Here is a 17,711-nt window from a genome sequence, read left to right as displayed (position 1 = left end):
ATTTATTTTAATTAAACCCTTCTTCTTCCTCATGTATAAATAAATAATATTATACTTATTTTTTGAAGTTATTTTGATGTTATTGATGCTATATTCGTTTTGGTACGCTAAAGAAGTATAACTTCTTACTTGCGTACATAAGTACACACACCAGTTTTTTTTAAATTGTTGAGATTGTTAGATTTATTTTATTATAACATGTATAGGAAAAGAAAAAATTGGAAACTAAATATAACTCCTATGTTGTTAAATATTGTAGATCCCTGAAAATCCGATCATTTTCTATTTTATATTATAATTCAAAAACTATAAAAAAAAAATAGAAAGTGGCTTACTTTAATCTTAAATTTTATTTGGTAAACAATTTAACACTAGATTTCCCAAGGAAGTAATTTTGACTACTTTTTAATTTCAATTATAAAATTAGTTATGTATATAATGACACAATTTCTTAGAATATTGTGACTTTTTGTACAACATATAAATGCGTTTATTAATAATTGTGGTTACCTCCCCCCTACTTCATTTCCTGTATATATATATGTGTTATACCTATATTGCCCAAAAGCAATCATTTTTACTGCATGGGAAATTTTAAAGAATCAAATGACTCTTATTATTGAATTGAGTAAATTTCTTATATGACCAGTTCGGCTTCGTATCTAAATAACAGTACATGATAAATTGTCGATTTAGGAGTACATATTTGATAAGTTGCAGTTGCTCAATAAGACTTATTGACTCATTAAGACGGAGTGGAGATAGCGGCGGCTTGGTATATGGAGAACCCATTTGCATTATATGTACAAATAATAATGTATCAATTATTTTTAGTTCTAGTAAAGTAAATTTTTTTGTTTGTAATATTTATTAATAACTTATTATATAATTGTAAATAATATAAAAAATAATAAAAATTCATTTTAAACAAATTTCTTTACGCATTACTAATTCTTTCACGATGCAGTCATTTTGACTGCTTTTGGGCAATATAGGTATATACCAAGTTGCAGTCTTTCCAGTATTAATACGAGAAAAAAAAGCAATAAAAAACCTAATTTCTCTTAAACTATATTTATTCATGTAATGTCCTAATCGGTTGTATAAATGACTAATAAAGAGCATAGTAATACAAGCATGGTTGATGATTTGCAATAATCAAAGAACTTCTTGAATCAATTGCTTCATAGATATGCTGCATGATGAAGAATGCTCATTTAACGTTTATAAAATGAAGTTAATTTTTATTATATATTTTTATTTCTTATATCTTATATTATGCTATCTTATATTATTTTACAAAACGTTTAAGTTCTTCTTAACAACGACCTGAAAATATGTACAAACAATTTTTTCCAAGTTCAATCCAGTAACTCTAATAATAAAAACAAGTGTGAGATATCTCATATTAACATTATAAATAAAAAAAAAGAGTTCATTTTACCATAATGTCGGTTGATTGAACATCTGAAACTTATATCGATCTTAATAGTACTACATTCAGTGAAACATACGCAAGTTTAAAAATATTTTATTGCGGTTATTCAATCTAAAATGCACAAACAATATAATTTTACGAGAAGTAACCGATCATTACTTTTAATGAGGTAAATATAACCACTTGTTAATTTACTCGATTGTTATACGAATTTCAACGTCTTCACAGAATACAATTCTGAAGCATTGATGATATGTATAATAATGCAAAATTGATTCCTTCTCTTTCTGTATGTTTTTATATTCCCTTGACAGGTTCAGCCACGTTAGCTTGACCTGAAACTAGTTCGCGTTTCCGTATCAACGTCATATGTGCTATGTATATATCTACATTAACGCACGCGCGTTTGATATACCAAAATAAAATCAAAACGTCTACGTTCAAATTATTCATACGTCAAGAATAAAATTTGAAATAAAATTTTACAACGATTTAAAAAAAATTTTAAGCTACAATTTATTTATTAACAATTCTCTCAATCTCGTGTAGTTGAAGCATTAATTATACGAATAGTACCTTAATAGTTAGACGATATTCTAAAAAAAATCATAACCTTTTCGAGGATATTGGTATATATATTTAATCATGTTCTATATTAAAATTATTCTACGTGAAAAAAAAGTCTACATCACTTTCTTGTATATTCATTGATTTTTCCATTTATTCTAGCTCGCTAAATCGCTGTCGATAAAAAATAAATAAGATACAAAATTAATTAAGAAAATTCAATTATTTTCTTTCTACTTTAAAAAATACGTCTCTCGAAGAGGTTAACACGAAAGTTTTCAAAATCTTCTAATGATATAAATTATAATAGATATTCTTTGTGAAATATCACTTGATATTATATAATTCTCAGGAGAAGAAACAAATTTTCTTTCTTTTCTCTCCTCAGTCGTTCGACGGAATATAATCGTGATATTATGCTTCTGATGTTCTAGAACATGTATATTCAGATTTATGCAAAAATAGTACAGGCTGTAGTAGGTGCACGGATGAAACTGGAATATTGAGCGGAAAATTTGAACTATGCGATCACGAGCGAACAATAAAAGTTTGCTCGATCGCTCGATCAAAGAATATAAATTGTTTCGTTCGTTTTATAAGCGTAACGCTTACAAGGGGATCTTACACTAGGACACCCGCGGATTTTAACAAGCTTTGGTATATTAGTAGTATAATTTTAGGGTGTTATCGCGGTAAAGGGTTTTTTCAAAATGCCCTGCAAATTTTGAGAAAAAAGCTTTTGAAGTTTTGGTTTTTGTTGTATACATGTTTATATCATCTTAAATTCGACCGTCTTTCAAGTAGCGCACTAGCGTATCTAGTAGCGTTCTCGCTTTTCGTACCGCTAGTTAATGGTTCGATCCTTCATAGAGGAAGTTTTTTTAATAATTTTTCTCTGTCTGTTTTCAAATTATTTTTCATATTTTTAATTTTTAAATATATACAGGAAAGAAAAAATATTATTATAAAAAAATTAGAAATAATAAATTTTTTCACATCTTGCGAAAATAATAAAGGAAAAGTTTATCCTTGAATTACAGTTAATATTTTATTTTTTAACAGGTATATAAAAATAGATAAATCTTCAATATACTAACAAATAACAATCGTATATATTCTAATCATTAACAATTTCATGTATAATTTTTTTATATCCATGAGTTTTTACATTTATTGTACATTTATTATTGTTTATTAAACGCAGATTCCAGAGTGATAATTATCGTAAAAGTATTCAATAGTTCATCATGAATTGTCATCAAAAATTTTTCATAAAATGATTCAATATGCATGGTACACTTCGAAATTATTAAAACCAAATGAAAGAGAAATATTTTTAAACGTTAATCAGGTTTGTTTTCCAAAAAATCTTTTAAAAAATCGATTTTTATGTAATAAGTAATCTTTAATTAAATTGCGCGAGATGTGAAAAAATTTATTGTTTCTAATTTTTTTGTAATAAATAATTTTTTCTTTCCTGTGTATATATTTAAAAATTAAGAAATATGAAAAAATAATTTGAAAACAGTAAGAAAAAAATTATTAAAAAAAAATTCTCTCACGAAGGATCGAACACTAACCAGCGGCACGAAAAACAAGTACGTTACTATATACGCTAGCGCGCCACTTGATGAGTATTCGAAATTAAGATAATATAAACATATATACAACAAAATTAAAACTTTAAAACCTTTATTCTCAAAATTGGATCGGCATTTCGAAAAAACCCTTTACTACGATAACACCCTAAAAGTATACTACTAATATACCAAAGCTCGTTAAAATTTGTGGGTATCCCAGTGTAAGGTCCCCTTGCTAGTCCATGGATATTGCGTAAATTTATTCATTACTCTAAACCAACGTCAAAACGTTACTATAAGCACAATTAGCATTTCCAGCGTAGTAACGAATGTCGAACCATGAATCAATATTTTCTACCGAGGGATGGAACTAAAAGGTAAAAGAATGAAAAATGAAAAAAGGAAGAAACAATACAAATTTGGCTTAAATTTTGATAATAATAGTAGAAAGTTGTGAACAATGATAAATTTTACACCTCTATTATTTCACGACCCATGACTAATAGAATTTTTCATTATTTTCATTCCACAAATATCTAAAATAAACTAACCGAAAATCGAAATGCTACTAACGAAAGTTCGGGAAAATTTTTTAAGATCATAATAAACGTATCTTATTTCATCCTTTTATTATCAAAATATTTACTTCTATAAGTAATATAATAACCATAATATTCTAAAATAGATATAATCAATTAGAAAATAGTCTTAATACGAATAATTAAATGTTTATAATAACGTAGATATGTACATTGTTAATTAATTATGTTTTAATTTATAAATAAGGTAAATAAATCGATAAAGATAAAAGTTAAAGGACAATTCATTTTATCGTTAAATTATCATAGGCAATTTCGTTAAACGATATTTGGAAACGACGACTCTATGATAAAAGGTTCATATATTAAGATTTTAAGTCAATATCACTTTCACGACAAATGTATTCTTTTTATTTTCTTGAATAGAAAAAAAGAAGAATATTCACAGGTTACACGTACAGCATTTCGTCATATTATTTTGCGGAAACACGTTTCTACGTAATCGGAGGTGAATAGAGAGTAGTTGATACTTCTTTCCATCCGAGGAATAAACACGGTAAGATTTATACGGTGGATTTATGAAGTTTAGGGTATAAAAGGTCAGGAATACTTATACCTCATAAATACTTTATACCTCATAAGAGACATTTGCTAAAACCTTAACGTTCTCGTGAATATACAAATATTCAATTATTTATTAAATATTTTTATCCTATTGTTAGCTCGAGAAAAGATCTTAAGAGTTGATTTCGAAGAATAATTATCCGAGAACAAGTCCTCTTTCGTTTTGTTTATCGACAGATATATATAGATTTCTCATCAAGCAACGAAAGTAATGAAATCATTCGAATGATCTCAGACGAATAGAATAATGAAGATTAGAATTTTTAAAATAAATATGTCAATGAGCATTATAAACAATTGATTAACATACAGAAAAAACATATCCAGAAAATTGAATATTTTCGTTATTTATCGAATCCTGAGCAATGTAATTTTGTTTAATTCTTTCTGCTACTAACAACAGATAAAATCATTTATCATCGTACACACTTCTTATATTTCACCAATTTCAAATATCATAGATAAAAAACTAGGCTCATCTATAACAAATTAAGAAATCAATTCGTCTCTTTTCTTACAACTCCATTGCAGGAAGCCGAATATCTTTACGCAGTCAGTTATTTATAGTCATTATATATTATTTATAAATATATATATTTATTAGAAGAAAGTAATTACTGTTAAATATTATTAGCTTCTTGTTAAAAGCAATCGATTTTAATCGAACGATTGTAATGTAACATCCTATTATTTGAATCATGCTTCGTGGTTAAAGTTAAATTAGTGTCCGAAGTAAAATTAACTACGTGACTAATTCGAATAGTGAAACGAGTATCTATGTTGCACATATATAAATCGTCGGAAAATGTATGAAATAAATTCACAGACTATTTTTTGATAAATCCTTATTTAAACCATTTGTACATCCTATAGATGAAAACATGTTTTTAAAAAATAAACTGTTTCATCAAGATTCAAGTAGAAAACAAACTGTAAGATGATTCAATGAATTTGTCACCTTAGTGATCGCATCAGAATATCAACTTTAACACTAGATCTACGGACTGAGCCAAATTGACTCATTAAACATTTGGTTACTATATATATAAAACTTAGACTTCCGGTAGGAGCGCGGAAAAAAGTGGTCGTTTGGAAGAAAGATCCTAGAGAAAAATTGATAAGTGGAAGTTTAAAGGGTAAAAGGAAGAACAACTGGAATAGAGAAGGAAGGGTAAAAGTAAAGAAAGCAGTTTAAGAGGTCTGTAAGGATTAAGAGAGTGTAGAGTGGAAGAAAAAGTGTAAAATAGGGAGGACGCCTGATAAAGTGAGGTTAGGATAGAGGATAAAGCGTTGGTAGAAGAGTCGATAAGGAAGATTTTTGTCAGACCAAGGAGAATTATTAAGATGAACGGTAATTACAAGCGGAAACATCAAAACAAGGAGTAAGGCAGACAAAAAGGAGATGGAACAGTCGAGGTTATGCTTCGAGAAGGAGAACCAGGATAGTAGAGAGATGAATGAGAAGTTGGGCAGAATGGAAAAGAAAATAGAAAGTTTGATTAGCATTTTAGAAAAAAGGGAAGAGGAATGGAAAGAGGAGAAGAAATTGTGGATGAGAGAAAGGCAACAATGGAAAGAGGAGAAGAAATTGTGGATGAGAGAAAGGCAACAATGGATGGAGGAAAAGAAATCACTGGAACAGAGAATATACAGGCTGGAATGGGTTAAGGAAAGAGGTGAGAGAGAGAAGAGAAGGAATAATATTGTGATAAGGGGTAGAAACATGGAGAAGGAAAATTTGGAAAAAAAGGTGGAGGAGTTTATCGAAAAGAATATTAAAGTAAAGGTTAAAGTGGAGAAAGCTACAGAAGTAAGAGTGAGTAAGGGGCAGAGGGAGAAAAAATTAGTGGTAGTAAAGCTGGAGAATAAGGAAATGAGGGATCAGGTAATGAGGAATATGAAGTACTTAGAAAGAGGAGTGTATATAGATAGGGACATGACGATAAAGGAAAGGGAGATCCAGAGGATGATTTTAGATAAGGCAAGAGAACAGAGGTGTAAAGGAAAAAGAGCTAGAGTAGGTTATATGAGGATACTTATAGAAGATAGATGGATGAGGTATGATGAGTGGAGGGAGGAGTTTGTGGAGGAGGGAAAGGAGAGAAGGAAGGATTGAGAGGAACAGGAAGTTAGAAAGGAGGAGGAGGAGAGGAAAAAAAGAATGAGTATGTGTGTGTGGAAGACAGTTAGTAGAGACATGTTAGTAGAGACATGGTTGGAGAAAGATAAATGGGCAGGGTTAGAAGGGAAATTGCCAAGAAAGTTTGAGTGGAAATGTGTAGCAGCAACAAGAAATTATAGTAAAGGCAGAGCAAAAGGAGGAATAATAGTAGGAATTAGTAAAAGGGTGATGGGTAGGAAATTTGAGGTTTGGAGTGAGAATATAGTTATGCAGGAGATAAGGCAGGGAGGACAGATTTGGAAAATAGTAGGGGTGTACAGCCAAGATATAGTAAGGACAATGGAAATTATAAGAGGAAAAGTAAAGTCAAAGGAAAAAGGATGTGTTTTGTTAGTGGGAGATTGGAATGCAAGAACCGGTAATGAGGGAGGATGGGTAGAGGAAACGGATAGGGAAAGTAAGAGAGTTAAAGTAAGACAGTCAAAAGATGAGACAATAAATGAGGAAGGAAGAAGACTTGTAAAGGAAATAGCAGAAGAAGGATGGTGCATAGTAAATGGGCAGAAAGGAGAGGAAGGAGAGTTCACATATATTGGTAGCAGAGGGGAATCGGTGATAGATTATGCAATTGGGAATCAGGAGGCTTTTGACCAGATAAAGGAAATGAGAATAGGGCATAGAACGGAGGCAGATCATATGCCGTTAGAAGTATACTTAGAGGAAGAAGTAAAATTAAAGGCAGAGGAAGAGAAGGTAGAAAAGGAGATAGAAAGAAGAATTTGGTCCAGGGAGGTGATTGAGCAGTATCATGAAAGGTGTAAAGGTTGGTTGGGAAAAGAAGAGGAGATAGAGGGAAGGTGGGAAGAGATAAAGGAGGTAATAGAAAGAGCAGTACCTAAAATGAAGAAGCGAGTCAAGGCATGGAAGTTGGGAGATAGAAAATGGTATGATAAGGAATGGAAAGGAAAAAAGAGGGAATTAAGGAAAATTCTGAAGTCATGGAGGAAAAAGGAAGTACAAAGGAGTTTTTATTTAGGCAAAAAAAGAGAGTACAGGAATTGGTGTGAGGCAAAAAGGAAAAGGTTTGAAAGTTTAGAAGAGGAGAAGTTAAAAAATGCAACAGGTGAAGGAGAGGTATGGAGGTATATTAATAGGTTCAGAAAGAAGCGGAAAGAAGAGATAAGCAAAAAGATCAGGATAGAACATTGGAGAAAACATTTCATGGAAAAGTTAGGAGGAAAGGAAAGAAGGGGAAGAGAACAGAGGGAATGGAGGAGGGAAGAGGTAGAACAGCAGATAGAGGAGCAAGAAGAATTGGTCAAGGAAGAATTTTTGAGACAGGTCAATAAACTTAAGTTAGGAAAGGCACCGGGGGAGGATAAGTTAGAAAATGAAGTGTGGAAATATATGCCAAAAGAAGTGGAGACAGCGCTGTGGGAGTTGTTGAGGAAAATATGGAAAGAGGGGGAAATACCGGAACAGTGGAGAAGAGGGACAATGTGCATGATTTATAAAAAAGGGGATAAAGATATTATAGAAAATTACAGAGGAGTAACTTTAACTTGCACAGCATATAAAATATGCTAGTATGTTGAATGAAATGTTGAAAAAGAAGATAGAGGGTAAATTAGCGGAGAGCCAGTTTGGTTTTAGAGAGAAGAGAGGAGTAGTAGAGGCGATATTACAGTTAAACATATAGTAGATGATAAACTAAGTAAACCGAAAGGAAAAATTTTTGCATGTTTTGTTGACCTTAAGGAGGCGTTTGACAGGGTGGATAGAGAAGTATTAAAAGAGAGGTTGAGGGAGATGGGGGTGGGAATTAAGCTAAGTAGGAGGATTATGGACATTTACAAAGAAACAATAAATGTAATCAAAGTAGGAGAGGAAGAAGCGGAGGAATTTTTGACGGAAAAGGGAGTAAGACAAGGATGCCCGTTAAGTCCAACTTTGTTTAATGTGTATATGGCGGACTTAGAAGAGGAGATGAGAAAAGGGCAAGAAGGAGGATGTAGAGTTGGGAACGAGAAGGTGTGGAGCGTATCATATGCGGACGATATTGTATTGATTGCAGATAGAGAAGAAGAATTGAAAGGTATGCTAGGAAGGTTTAAGAAATACCTGGAAAGGAAGAAGATGATATTAAGCGATACAAAAACGAAAATTATGGTATTTGAAAAAAGAAAAGGTAAGGATAGATTGTGGAAGTGGGGTGATAGAGAATTAGAGGAAGTGGAGGAGATAAGATACCTAGGTTATATACTACAGAAGAATGGAAGGAATGAGAGGCACATGGAGGAGAGGAAGAGGAAAGCAATAATCGTAATGAAGAATGCGTGGAGTATAGGAGAAAGGATATTTAAAAAAAGCTACAAAAGAAGAAAGAAATTGTTTAGAGCGTTAGTGGAAAGTGTAGCGTTATTTGGAGCGGAAATATGGGGATGGGAGGAAGATGAGAGGCTGGAAAGTGTACAAAGAAGATATATGAAATGGACCTTAGGGTTAGATAGTAATACGCCAAATTATATAGTGGAGGAAGAATGTAAATATGAAAAAATGAGAATTAAAGCATTAAGAAGAGCGTTAAAATTCGAAGAGAAGATAAGGGATTCGGATATAAAATTGGTGAAGGAATGTATAAGAGAAAGGGATAGAGATAGAGAAAGAGAGAAAATAGGGAAAGAGTCAAAGATGAGGGTCGGAATAATAAGAAGAGAGAGAATAAAGGAATCAAGATATATGAGAGGTATGGAGTTCAAAGAGGAGGTAAGAGAAAAGATATTATTGAACATGGAAAGGAAATTCAAGGAAGAGAGAAGGGATAAGATAGATAATTCAAGGTATAATGTGATATACAAGTATATAAGAGTAGAGGAAGAACCAGAGTATTTGAAAAAGGATATGTCAACGAGGGATAGGAAAATAATAGCAAGATTCAGATGCGGAAATGAATGCAAAAGCAGAGAGTTTTGGAAAGGGGAGGAGGAGAAGAGGTGTAGATTGTGCAATGAAGGAGAGGAAGATTACATGCACATACTGGGAACATGTGAAGTAACGAGGAGCGAGGTTGGAATAGAAGAGATACTAAGTCAGGATGCGAAGGAGGCAGAAATATTAAAACGAGTGATAGGAAAGAGAAGGGAAGCGGAGAGGGTTTGAGAGAAGAGTGTTAAGATAATTTTTGTTTGTTTTTATATTAAGTCAGCTATTAAGTTGAATTTGTTAATATTAAGTTGCTATGTTGGTAATATAGTTTATCTAGGATGTTATATATAATATGTTTATGGGTAAATGGCAAAGTATTGTAAGATATTGTAGAAGGGAGATTGTAAGGGAAGTCCTCCAAACCCGAAAGGGGCGGAGTAAGAATAAATAAAAAAAAAATAATATATAAAACTTAAATATTACTTTTTAAAAAGATATATGTCGGTTTTTTATTACGTAATGAAATATACGTAAATATTAATTCATTCTCTCTACTCAATCGTCTTCATTCAAACGATGTTTATAAGTCATTAAAAAATAATAAACAAACTATCCGTAAATCTAGTTTTAAATTCTAGAACAAAAAGAGGATCTCCCTTTTTGATCCGTTAGAATGACCCCTGTCAGATTTATTTCAAACTTTGCACACTTGTAGTAGGTCCATGAAAATATTATTCGTTGTACTTTTAAAAAAAACTAGATATTGAGTCGTTTTCGGAAAAATGGTTGTAGAGATTTCGCAAAAATGATCTCGTGTGTTTGATACGTCGGATCGATTCTTTGACAGAGAAAATATTTTTTTTCTGATCTTTTATTATTTTTGGTTTTTATTATTGTAAAGTATATTATACGACAACAAGAAAAATAATAAGGCTATAAAAATCTTGGGACCAAACAAGCACAAGAGTAGCCGAATTCATTATTAGATATCGATAAACAATCATTAAAAAAAATCTATTGCAGCGAAAGAATTCTCTAATTTATGAAAAGAAGAAATCAAGAGAAATGTTGATTTCTCAATATAATAAAAAAATAATTACGTTGGCAAAACGAGGAAACATCACATGCTTTTTAATAAAAATGCACCTTTTTATTATATTTCCTAAAAAATTAATATAACTTCCTCTAGAAAAATTAAAAAAAATAAAATTAATTGAACATACTTTATAATATAATATATATGTAAAGGAAATGTATTCTTTTGATGTTTTTTGTCGCACTTCAAGCAGCTCTCGTTGGAAGGATCGATTAATAACATCGGTAGAAAGAAATGATTGGCGATTGATAAACAAAGGAAGGGGAGAATACAAGATAAAGGAGATGTGAAAAGGAGTAAAGAATACTCATTATAAATATAAATAAATAAACTGTTTAGAATAGGTGGGAATAATAAACTTTAATTGTCGTTTTTCTGGTTTTCAGGTAAGGGTATTTAGATATAGTGATTGATGTAATTAAATTATGTACATAATAAATAGCAATTTGAATTTTGGTTTTCAGAAAAACAAATTTTATTTTATTGGTTATCCTCACTTAATGATAAGAGTTATAGTCTTATATATATATATATATATTAGACTGTGCCAAATAAATCGACTATTTTTTTTTTTTCGGTCCCATATCAAAATTTCGTTGAGAGTGACGAAAAAAAAATTGTGTCAAAATTTAAGCCCTCTATCTTCATTTTTCAGTTAGCGCTCGCTAAAATAAGAATTTTCGCCAAAAAAAGTTTTTTTTCACTTATTTTTTGGTTATAGACAATTCAATATACCAAATATAAAAAAACCCTTGGTATGGTTTTGTAGGAAATTAAATTCTCTACAAAGATGATTTTTTATCGAACTTAAAAAGTCAACAGCTTTTTTTTTATAGCTGATTAAATTACATTTCGTTCTATAATTTTCATTTTTAATTATTGATGAACACTTATTAAACTACTTCCTAACGAAAAGAATATACTAATGCAATTTTTCTAGGAATATTTATGATCTAAAAAAATAGTTTTTATGCCGTAATGAATGTAAATACTGTTGAGTAATTTATATTCTTTACTTTTAAAATAATGAATTACATGTCAATTCTATTTTTTTTTTTTTTTCACCTTATTGATTCACACAAAATTCGGTGAAATTTTTCTGTTTACAGTGAGAATTGAACAAACCAATGATTGTATAAAAAATCATTAGTATTTAATAAAAATAGAAAATTACTAAAAACGAAATATCTTAAAAAATTTTAATAAATTAAAAAAATGATATGCTAATCTTTATTATTGTCTTTATTCATATGTTTTACTAGTTTTAAAGAGCTTACATTTTTTAAATAAACATTAATATAATTATGATAGACACACTTTTAATCTTGTTATATATAAATGAAACTAATAAGATCTTTACTTGAATTATTTTAAAATCAGTTATGAGATTCGAGTAAACATATTACTCACATAAATTTCGTTTGTTACAATTGGGATATTTTTAGCGATGCTCAGCAACAACTTGTAATAAAAACTGTTTTTGTTCTTCATCACAAGTGAGACTATCATTATATTTATCAATTAACGCTACAGCTCTTTCGGCAATATCATTTACAACTATTATCGATCGAACAATTTTTAAAGAAGCCTTGTATTCGTCATCGAATTCCCATTGATCTACAGGTAAATCAAGAAAACTTGTAGATAAACCAAACTTCTCGAATAAGACCATCGACTTTTGAGTAACAAAATCACTTATATCTTTTGAGCCGAATGATTTTAAATCTTCTTGTTTCAAACATAACTTTCTCGTATTTTCTGTTGTACTCTGTCGATTTTTTATTGCTTGAACCATTTTTATCTTGATGGCCGATGGAATTCTTTCATCGAAGAATGATAATGCCACAAGATCTTCGGCCAAGTACCAGAGATGTCTAAGAAATTTAGTTGATGCAGCTTCTTTTTTTAGATTAGCATATCATTTTTTTAATTTATTAAAATTTTTTAAGATATTTCGTTTTTAGTAATTTTCTATTTTTATTAAAATACTAATGATTTTTTATACAATCATTGGTTTGTTCAATTCTCACTGTGAACAGAAAAATTTCACCGAATTTTGTGTGAATCAATAAGGTGAAAAACAAAAAAAAATAGAATTGACATGTAATTCATTATTTTAAAAGTAAAGAATATAAATTACTCAACAGTATTTACATTCATTATGGCATAAAAACTATTTTTTTAGATCATAAATATTCCTAGAAAAATTGCATTAGTATATTCTTTTCGTTAGGAAGTAGTTTAATAAGTGTTCATCAATAATTAAAAATGAAAATTATAGAACGAAATGTAATTTAATCAGCTATAAAAAAAAAGCTGTTGACTTTTTAAGTTCGATAAAAAATCATCTTTGTAGAGAATTTAATTTCCTACAAAACCATACCAAGGGTTTTTTTATATTTGGTATATTGAATTGTCTATAACCAAAAAATAAGTGAAAAAAAACTTTTTTTGGCGAAAATTCTTATTTTAGCGAGCGCTAACTGAAAAATGAAGATAGAGGGCTTAAATTTTGACACAATTTTTTTTTCGTCACTCTCAACGAAATTTTGATATAGGACCGAAAAAAAAAAATAGTCGATTTATTTGGCACAGTCTAATATATATATATTATATAGCAATATAATAATTGCCGTCAGCAATTTGGATTAGCTTCCCTGATAACAATTGAGGACTTCGGCCAACAGGAGTTCAATTCCAAATCACAACGCGTCGTAGAACAAACGTTAACACGTTCACGCCGGGGTGACCCACCGGTGGGTCGCACGTGTCTGTTCTGTGGGGCGGCGTGACCCACCGGTGGGTCGAACTTGTCCATTCCAGTGGGGCGGGGTGACCCATTCGTGGGTCGCACTTTACTATTCCGTGGGGCGGCGTTGCTAGCAACGATACTGCACCGCCCCACGAAGCGAAACGCGGTAAGACGCTCCCGCCTCAGGCGGCAGAACGCAGTTTTTCGCCCCGGCGTGAACGTGTTAACTAAACGCAGTATCATAAAGATGCAAGAACGTACTCTTATATAATATTTGTACAATTAAGCAAAATTGTGAGTCGGGTGAATTATTAACTATTAGTTAATAATTTACAATAACTGATGGAAAAGTCTGTCTTCCAAGTTAATTTAGTAATAATAAAGAAGAGGTAATTTATAGTATAGAGGTTGCCGGTAGACTGGAGAAGCCGATCGAGGACGACGAAGTTCGCGGAACATTCCCAGGAGTGGCCACATAAACCGGGCTTGACATGATCACTGCGCGGCAAATACATGCTGTTCCAGTGAGTATCCTTCGCGCGATCTATAATATTTTTATGGTTTGCGCGAGGATACCGGAATGGCTCCTCGAATCAAGGACGGTATTTATCCCTAAAAAAGATAACTCTACCGAGCCTGGCGACTTCAGACCGATCACGGTCTCGTCGGTGTCGACTCGACCGTTCCACAAAGTATTTTCGAACCGCCTTATACGTGCTGTTTCTCTAGATCGAAAGCAAAGAGTCTTTCTTCCTGTCGATGGGTGTAAAGAGAATATTTTTAGCCAGGATATGCTTCTCCGATACAACAGACGCAATTTTAAGCCCTTACATCTGGCATCTTTGGACATTGCGAAAGCATTTGACTAAGTCTCTCAAAAAACTATTTTCAAATCACTGCGTGCTCATGGAGTTCCGCAGCCTATGGCGGCATACATTGAATAGGTGTATGAAAACAGCTTCACCTCCTTAGTTTGTGAAGGTGAGTCATATGGAAAGATCCATCCGACGTGTGGAGTTAAGCAGGGCGACACGCTTTCGCCCATGTTGTTCAACATCGTCATAGATGGAATGCTGCGAGAGATACCGACGAATGTCGGTGTCGAGCTAGGCTCTCACCATTACAATGGTTTGGCCTTTGCAGACGATATCATTTTCGTCGCCTCGACCGCTAAAGGGCTCCAACGGACACTCGACCATGCTGTTGGCTATCTATCGCAGTGTGGCTTAAACATTAACGCCACTAAATCCTTCACGATATCGATCCGCAATGTCCCACACGTTAAGAAGTCTGTGGTAGACAGCAATATACGCTTTCAGGCAGCTGGTAGAACTTTGCCCGCAATCAAAAGATCGGATGAGTGGAAGTATTTGGGCGTTCCCTTTACGCCTGAGGGACGCTCATTGTGCAGACCAGAACACCAACTTATAGCTGCAATAAGTAAGCTGACAAAGGCACCACTCAAACCACAACAACGGTTGTTCGCACTCAGATGTCACGTGCTTCCGGGGTTATACCATCTCCTAACTCTCGGATGCACGCTTCTTAGCACGCTTAAGAAGTGTGACATTCTGTTGCGAGGGGCAGTGAGGAAATGGCTCGCACTGCCCCATGATGTGCCAAAGGCTTACTTCCACGCCAACGCGAAGGACGTCGGTCTCTCTATTCCATCCTTACGATGGCTAATGCCGCTTCACAGGATGAAGCGTTTGGGGGACCTGGTCATCGGAGGACAGTGCCCATCTACCTTCATTTCTAGTGAGATAGGCTTAGTCGAACGACGTTTCAGAGACGGTCCTTCCATCTTAGACACTAAGTCCAAGATTTAGCGGCGTTGGGCGTCACTTCTACACTCATCAGTGGATGGTAAATCTCTAGCGAACTCGAACGATGTCCCGCAACAACATCAGTGGGTCATTGATGGAAACCGATTTCTCTCTGGTCGGGATTACATCAACTCTGCCAAGTTAAGAATAAATGCTCTGCCTACTAAATCAAGGAGTAGCCGCGGAAGGATTGGTAGTTGACTCTGCATGGCTGGCTGTAATGAGACAGAAACGTTGAACCACATTCTGCAAACGTGCCATCGAACACATTAGGCACGAGTGTCCCGGCACAATGCTATCGTCGCGGACATTAAACGTGCGATGACGAAGAAGTATGATAATGTGGAAGAAGAACCGCATTTTAGAACGTCTGCGGGTCTCAGGAAGCCAGACCTGATTGCAATAAAGGGGTCTAGTGCCATCCTGGCGGATGCTCAGATTGTAGGAGAACAGAGCAACTTGGCAGTTGCACACGCTGGGAAGATCGACAAGTACGCTGGCCTTAAGGCAGGGATCCAGGCTCGATATGGCGTGAGAGATGTGTTACTCACATCGATCACCCTGTCGTGCCGTGGATTATGGTGCTGTACAAGCGTGGAGGACCTCCTTCGAACGAACATCCTCAGGAGGTCCGAAATGAAATAGTCCAGTCAACGAGGGCCGTTTCCTCCATGTCTCAGGAAAGAAAGTAAGAACTTGATATAAGGGTAAATAGACGACGCTGAATCGAATGGTGCTAATTTTTTTGAGGTGAAAGGTGCCGTTTTTGAGAAAAAGGGTAAAAAAGGATAAAAATTGGTAAAAAATGGCTTTATCTTAGAATCTAAGCATTTAATCGAAAAAAGTTTCAAACAAAAGTTGTAGAGAATTAAAATATACATAAAAAATGTTCTATGAGTTATCTTCGTATTTTTAAAAATAAGCGAATAAAATTGGATTGAAGATGGGAAAATAATTGTAAGAGTGGGGAAGCAAGTCCCGCCTCTCAGTCGGCTTTTACACGCGAGCGGGCTAGTGTGCGTGCGAGCGTCCGTGTGCACTAATACACAAACGAAGGATCTTCGGCAATCTTCGGGACTCTCGGTCTTGAATGAAAGTGCGAGTGAGAGAACAAACCAATACTTCTCTCTTTTTATTTATTATGCGATAACGAGTATTATTGTCCTTGGCCATCGATTGTTGAGCATTCTGATATTTTTAGAATTTATATTTTAGATAGAGAAACTTATAAAAAAAATAATTCCCCCACGAAGAATCGAACGTTAATAACCGGCGCGAGAAGCAAAGACGTTACTACTTAGGCTAACGCACAACTCGATAATTCCTCAATTTTTTTCGTACAATTCTTAAGACCTCGAAGATGAATCAGAATGCATTACTGTTTTCTTATAACATAATAAAAATGAATTAAAATTATGTATAAACAAAAAATAAATTCCACGTTTTTAGAATATCCTTTCATATATATCTTGAATTAATTTTATGTGTGGATATAAAATTCTTCTTTTTCAAATATGTATTTAATTTGATACACTAATAAATTTTTACGAGACAAAAAGTCAGTAATTTAAAATTTTATAAAATACATAATTTAATAGGAAAAATATTTAAATTTTAAATTTCGTCTTAAAGAGAATACGTATTCAATTTGATATACAAATAAATTTTTGTGAGACAAAGAATTTATATCAATTAATTATTCTAATTAATTTTATGGCGAGACACAAAATTAATTCATTATTTTTACTCTCAACTAAATAATAATAGTTTTTGTTAAAATGAATTATTTTTTTTTTACTCAAGGTTCATTATTTTTGACAATAAATAAAGAAACGGTGTGCCATAAGCATCAAGATTCGATTTAAAAGTGCCGCGCTTATGCGCCGATATACATAGATATACAAAACGCTCGACGCACAATGGCCAAAACGAAAAATTCTCGCTACCGAAAGAAAAAATAGAAAAAGAGAAATATCGGTTTTCTTTCTCACTCGCACTCGTATACAGAACGCTCAACAATCGATGGCCAAAAAAAAAATACTCGTTATCGCATGATAAATAAAAAGAGAGAAATATTGGTTTGTTCTCTCACTCGCACTTTCATTCAAGACCGAGAGTCCCGAAGATTGCCGAAGATCCTTCGTTTGTGTATTAGTGCACACGGACGCTCGCACGCACACTAGCCCGCTCGCGTGTAAAAGCCGACTGAGAGGCGAGACTTGCTTCCCCACTCTTACAATTA

Source organism: Polistes fuscatus, unplaced genomic scaffold, assembly GCF_010416935.1.
Source record: "Polistes fuscatus isolate 324 unplaced genomic scaffold, CU_Pfus_HIC Scaffold16, whole genome shotgun sequence".
Classification (NCBI taxonomy): domain Eukaryota; kingdom Metazoa; phylum Arthropoda; class Insecta; order Hymenoptera; family Vespidae; genus Polistes; species Polistes fuscatus.
Note: the sequence above shows the minus strand (reverse complement) of the source record.